This window comes from Sinocyclocheilus anshuiensis, unplaced genomic scaffold, assembly GCF_001515605.1.
Source record: "Sinocyclocheilus anshuiensis isolate Anshui unplaced genomic scaffold, SAMN03320099.WGS_v1.1 scaffold2001, whole genome shotgun sequence".
NCBI lineage: Eukaryota > Metazoa > Chordata > Actinopteri > Cypriniformes > Cyprinidae > Sinocyclocheilus > Sinocyclocheilus anshuiensis.
Window position 1 is genome coordinate 76,804 of NW_015539940.1, and position 7,012 is coordinate 83,815.

General features: G+C 40.6%; 1 long non-coding RNA gene across 1 annotated transcript; it reads right to left on the minus strand.

Moving 5' to 3' along the window:
- Positions 1–5,477: 5,477 nt before the first annotated feature.
- LOC107686969 (uncharacterized) lies at positions 5,478–6,074 on the minus strand. Its single transcript, XR_001634084.1, has 3 exons — positions 5,953–6,074; positions 5,626–5,871; positions 5,478–5,529 (listed from the first exon to the last, which is right to left on the minus strand). It is a non-coding gene; the product is annotated as an uncharacterized LOC107686969 (long non-coding RNA).
- Between the last annotated feature and the right edge of the window lie 938 nt (positions 6,075–7,012).

Genomic DNA, 7,012 nt, shown 5'->3' on the forward strand with positions numbered 1-7,012 from the left:
TCTTGATAACACTCCATAAAGTATTTCGCATTCGTCGGATACATCTGCTTAGCTAATACCATCACCTGATTAGCGTCCCGGGGGTTTTTAAACAAAATTAAATAATTAGTGTTCAAGCTGATGGTTCCGCTTGATTTACCTTGAGCGAATAAATTCTGTACTATATAAATAGCGCTAAGATTACGGTGATGTACAAACTGCGTGAAGACTTTTTCGACCTGACCGTTTCCGCTAGCTTCGCTCATCATATCGTCCAAAATCAGAAGATTGGCTTTGTTGGGAGGTAGTAAATGATCACCATTCAGAGACGTTGGTATTCCTTCAACAAATTTAATGTCGTACAATTTAAGCAGATCATCGTACAGAGGTTGCCAACAGTTGTAAATATAAACAAAGTTTTCAATTTCTTTAGAAATCATATTTAGACCATTTTCCATCAGCCGTTTTACAAAATAGGTCTTGCCACTATTGGATGGTCCACTTATCACACAAGAAAAAGGGTGCTAGAGTCTAAAGTCAAACTCTGAAGCATCCCGCACCCCTCTGTGCATCATCGAATCAGTAGCCATAAGGAAGAGTGTTGAAATCGGGTAAAAGTCTGCGCTTATTATACACCACTTTGAACTTTTTCTCGACTGACTTGTTGTGCAGCGTGAGATGCTTTTTATCCCTCACAATGTTTTCAGCACGAGCCAAAATGTATTGTGTATCGTCGTGAGACATCACATAGCCATTAACCAGACCAATCAGGGAATCTAAGTGGATAGCTTGGGAATTTCTAGCGTTCAGCATTATACCCTTAGCCTTCATGCACACTTTTCCCTTGGCAGTATGATAGACATAAGATTTCGGGCCACTAGAACTCTGTGATGTAATCGTCGCCCCCTATTTCGTCCGTCAGCTCCCCCAAATGATCCCCCAGAGGAGGGATCCAGTCGTCATCCCTAGACACAAAAAGAACTCTGTCGGTATCCGAGTATAATACTCGGTCGCCGAGTTTGTCCATCAGGTCATACAGCTCCAGGCGGGCGTGAGCCGTTGTAAAGGCACCTATAAACACGTTAATGTTACGCGTCTGACGATCATCCCCTTTGGGGGGGCGATGCTGGACAAGCGCTACGTCGTCTGAGACGAATGTGAAGTATTTCAGGGTATCGGTTTTACCAAAAACGATACTTGTGAATTCTTCAGGATCTTTCACCAGGATGGTTTGTGCTAAATCCTCCCTCATAGAGAATCTCCCCCATAAACTATTGAGCAATAGCTTGTTTATAGACCTCTGAGCGGGGTTGTGACTGATCTTTTCGGGGTCGAGACGAATTCCCTCTTTTTCATAATATTCACGGATGTAAGAAGCTTTGTCGGCATCCGTGATCACATTTGACGGATAGCCGGACGCTTGCTGTTTCAACCGCAGAAACTTCTTTACGTAATCGCAAAACAGCGTATCCGTCCTTTGCGGGAAATGCCAAACTTCATCGACCTTGGCCACGACGTAGCCCTTATCGATCGCTTTTAAAAGTTCGATACTGACCCAACACCCCGAGAGAGCTCTCTCCTCATCCGTGTGGCTACAGCTCGACGTCTGGTTTTCGGTGTGTGTGCAGGTTCTGCATAAGGGGAACATGAGCTTTCCTAGGTATCTGTAAGGCAGTACCGGTAATTTGTGTGGGGGGTACACGGTTGCCTTGATAAGTCCGTAATAATTTTCAATCGGTTCAAAATCATTAAAAATGATTTGGGGTGACCGATCGGATAGCTTTTCCTAGCTTGACAGAAGGGGTATAAGCTGGTAAAATCTACCTCCCACCAAAAAGGGTGTCTCGAGGATTCAGTCTCTCGGGAGCCGAATAAGTACTCATAAAAGCCATCACCGAGGGGTCGGTCTGTTTCATTTTTCTCCATTCACACTCCCACAGAACCTCTAATTTCAAGCTGTATGCGTTTTGTAGAATCTCTACCTTGTCGTCAAACCGTCTTCTGAGAACTCCGAAAGGTATGCCTGACAAGGGGTGGGTATTATGGGGCTCAAAGCGGCATTCGTGACCGTGAAATAAACAGCCGTTGAATTCTAGACCGTACCTCGTCCCGTCCTGTTCGTAGTAACCATCTAAAAAGTAACGGCCGATCTGCACTTCGCCGTGATTTAATGCATGGTGAATGTCTAAGTTTCGGGTCTTTTTCACATATTCGAGCCATTCGATCGACACGCTAGAGTAAGTCTTGCTGTGTTGGACATACATGTTATTATGCGTCAGAGCCATTGTGTCTCTGGCGAGGTAATGTGTTTTGAAGACTCCCATACAACAGCTCGCGAGAGTGGTAAAGCTGAACGGATCGATCTCGGTACAGTCTATGAATGCTTCTCGGTATTTCATGCATGCTTCACGTAATAAGACGACGTCGTTCACGGCGTATGCATACAACTCCTTCCTGAAACGAAATAATTTACCCGAGGCTGTGCTATACCACTCGTTGAACTTTGCCTGGTCTTTATCCGACAGGTTTTCAAAGCCGTAAAACTTTTTGTCGGGGTAGGGACCCACATAGTTCTCATTTTCCTGCCTATTGAAATGATGAGGGAAGTAACCTTTTTCCGTCGTTGTTAGGTTTAGAGCGGCGGGCATCTTAGACAGAGCCATAGGGATGAAACTGTAACTGTCTACGTATCGCTGAGCAAAAGCTTCGTCGTACATGAAGATTAATTTACATCCTTGCATGATGATGTCGAGAGTAAAACCCGCTTTGCAAAAATACTCGAGGATTAGAAAAGAGTCGAATCTGGAAGCGTAATGTGCTATGAAACAGTAGCCTTTGTATAGGGGTTGTCTGAACCGGTTAATCAACTGTTCCACGCAGTTGGTACCTTCTGCCACAAATCGTTCGCCGTCAAACGTGACCGCGCAAACGAAGTTAGCGACGTGTCTTCCATTTTCATAACGAGTTTCGAAGTCATAAAAAATATACTTCTTGCTATGGTGCTTGGGCGGTTGGGGCTGTATGTAGCAGAAATGTAGCCCCCAATCATGCAGTTCTGCCCCGCAATCGCAGCAGCGGAAGGGGGCGCATTTGTGACTATCTACGGGACCTATAATTTCGTACCGTCTGTTACATAGTTTGCAATATTTCATAAAATTGCAAGGGGGGCTCTCTTTGCCGGGCGGATTCTTCTTGTGCATATCGTAGCAATGCTTCGAATTACAAAAGCGTAGACAATCGGGACAGTGAACGATTCTTTTAGGGTATTTGTAGCAATCTCGGTCAAAACAAATGTTACAGACGTGTTTGCAATGGTGATCTTGAATTTTTGAGTATCCTTTATAGCAGAATTGACAGACATAGTTAGCACCTATGAATGCCGTCAGATTCAGAATCATGTAGTAATGCTCGTCGTGTAAATAAAGAAACACTGTTTTAGGATGAATTTCGGCATTATTTTTGAACGTTTTTAACGCTCCTGTGGCCGTCCTGTAAAAAATGACAATTTTGATGTCTAGCAGATTTTCAAACTTCGCTATATCATGAAGACCGATCTTGTCTTGGATCGAAAATCCTGCGTTGTTGTGAATGACTGTTGCGCGACGTTCTAATTCGCTCTCGGGTAATAGCGGTTCGAGAAAACGTGCGAGGCAGATCGAATGGCACAAATCATCACCCCTATTCACAGGGCAGAATAAACTCATATTTTTTCTTTTAATCACCTGCTGTAGAGGTATGTCTGTGAGTTTACGCCGACCTCCTCCTCCTCCTTGTCTGTTCATGGCCACGCCGACTTCGATCTCGACCATGTCGTCGGACAATAACTGATCGTCGCTCTGTAAAAATTTTTCAATTTGCTCGGTAAAAAGATTAACGTCGTGATTATTACCGGGTGTTAAAACAGCATTAACGGGTGATTTCAAGCTTTCACCATTCATCGTTAAATTAATCACGCTAGAGTCCCCGCCGATACATCTGGCAAACGACGCTATCTCTTAAATTTTTTAGTGTAATAATGTATGATAAGATGCTAAATCTGTAGATCTTATTTCATGCATATTCATAGTCCTTCGCAATTTCACGCGGTTATATCGAGGTCTAGGTGTTACGTGATATCCATTTACGAACCCTCCATGTCGTACCAGCGAATCTATGTTCACGTGCCTTGGTTCTGTCACGTCTGAAGAATGAGGATCATAGTTATTAGCCATAGAGCTAGTTGATGGGGGTGTTGCGTCAAAAGGGGGATCAGTGCGGGAAGTCGACGGTCGCTCAGCATCGTTATTACCGGAAGGAGCATCGTTGACATTACCTGTAGGGCCATCTGACGAACGCATAGTGTTGTCTGACGAATCAGCGGTACGGTCAGAAACGGTTAACGTACCCCCGTTCTGTGTGACGTTTTGGCTTATCGCGGTCTGCAATAGCATTCACAAATCAATGTTTAGACTTTGCTCTATTTCCGATTCTAATCATTGCAAATCATGAACATTTTGTGTGTGATCGATATTAATTTGCATTTCTGTATTATAATTTGGATACTGATCTAACAATCGCTGTAATATGTCGCATAAGTTATGCGACGTCTCTGTGTGCATTTCGATAGCGTTCTGTAACAGGTCTGAGAGAGAAGGGTCTGAATGACGGCTATGCGAATTCTCAGCAGCCATTTTTTTACTTATTTAGAAACAACACAAGTGACCAATTTGAAAATACAAAATGATATATTGATGTTAACAAACACATTAACAGGATGATTAAAACATGATGTGTAAAATCAGAATGAGGAATAAATCTGAAACAAAACTACATTTAGAAATACAAAAACTAAATTCAGACACAAGGTGAAAAAATCAGAACATGGAAAAAATCAGTAATACAAAAAATCTGCAACGAAACTAAATTCAGAAACACGAAAATCTGCAACAAAACTAAATTTAGAAATACAAAATCTGAAAACAAAACTAAATTCAGACACAAGGTAAAAAAAAATCAGATCAAGGAAAAAATCTAATACAAGACTAAAATTATGAAAATGCATTGAAAAACAATTGCTTCGTGTCCTCTATCATGGATGTAGAGCATCGTTTAGACTAGAAAGACTACTCATCATCCTGACGTCTCACAGTCAATTGCTCACATGACACTGGTTTAAATTACCTTATTGATCGTGGTCCCTCGCGTCCCGGGCGTCCATTCGGTTAATAAGTTCGTTGAAGAAAGCGTTCTGTCTGTTAATCATCTCTTCATGCAGAGAGTCCTGTCTGTTGAGAAGGTCGTTGAAAAAAGCGTCCTGTCTGTTAATCAACACTTCATGAAAAGACTCCTGACGGTTAATCATCTCTTCGCGCAAAGCATCAAATCTTTCATTCACATCGTCGTTCTGCCGGTAGTCTGGCAGCAATTCAGTTTCGTCTGCCTCAACCGGTTCTTGAAAAATGAGCGGCTGTAAATCGTCGCTACGTTCGCTGGTCCAACTGTCTGTTTCCCATTCGTTCAGCGGAGTCTCTGCCCTAGGTTGATCATTATTGAGACGCTCTCGGTCACCGTCTGTAGAGCAAAAGGAGTTGAAATTAAAAGTCGTACGTCAAGAACATAGTCATATCTTTAAGCTAAAAATATTGCTTAGTTAGCAGGTAATCTTACCGTCACCTGCGTCTCCAACCGCTATGATCAGAGTTACGATAGCAACAAGTCTTTTCTTTCTCTCGGGGGCGACCGACGACTCATCAGCTTCTCTCGGTCGCTTCTGTGTATCGGCGTTGCTTGGTCCGGGTTTATGTCCCTCCTCCTCCTCGTTCTCCTCAGTCAGGTCTATAATATTGTTTTGCACCACGCCCGTGGGCAGATCTGTAAAAATAATATTGTTTTGCAACACACCCGCGGGCAGATCTGTAAAAATAATTAAAGAGATAAAGATTATATAACTTATTTTAGCTATAAACTATAAGACATAAATATATTGATACTCACCGCCTGCGTCTCTACTTCCGTTATCGTCTGTCTCTCTCGCCGGAAATAAAAGATAATATATCAATCGTAATTAAAAACATCTATAAATATCAGAAAAAGTAATAAACGCACAATCAGTCTTACCGTATAATTCAAATTGCTCAAACGTCAATTCGTCCATAGAAATCAGATCGCTAACACCTAGGACAAACAGAAGTTAGATTGTATGTTCTTTATATTAAGAGTTGTGAAAAAAAACACCAACATTTCGCTGTTTAATTACTATATCAATATATAATTACCTTGTAATTTGACCCATCAACGACAGATGGCCGTGTGATGCTAGTGCTAACACACAACAAACAAACAACCGACATAAATTATAGTCGTACCACAAGGTTAAAATCTACTGAATTTTAACATTAGATAACATTAATAGGTTATATAATAATATTTAAGAACTTTAAACATATTAATAGGTTATATAATAATATTTAAGAACTTTAAACAATATTAAAAATAATAAATGCTAGCACATGTAAAAATGTAAACATATTAATAGGCTATATAATAATAATATTTAAGAACTTTAAACAATATAAAAAATGTAAACATATTGAAAAGCTATATAATAATATTTAAGAACTTTAAACAATAGTAAACAATATTAAAAAATAATAAAAGCTATCATATGTGATATCAGCTATTGATTTAAAGTACCATTGTATAATGAAGCAGAATAGGAGAATGAATAGAAATAGAGAAACAATAAGAATTCAATGTTTTTCCATAGACAAAATATTAAAAGAAATCAGAAAATTGACATGAAAAATATGGGGCGCAAACCCTCGCCGAGACACTAGATCGCATTGCGGGCAGACCGCACTACCTCTACTCCACAGGACAGTCGGAAAAACAGGCGAAATAAAAACAAAACAAGGCTTTAGCCATCTGCATAGTTTAGAGCATAACTAATTATCTATAAAGCATAAAGAAATATCTTAAACAAAACATAAAGAAATACTTTAGGGGAAACAGGTTTTGCAAAAATAAGTTTTAAACCGGTCAGGTATAAGCCAAA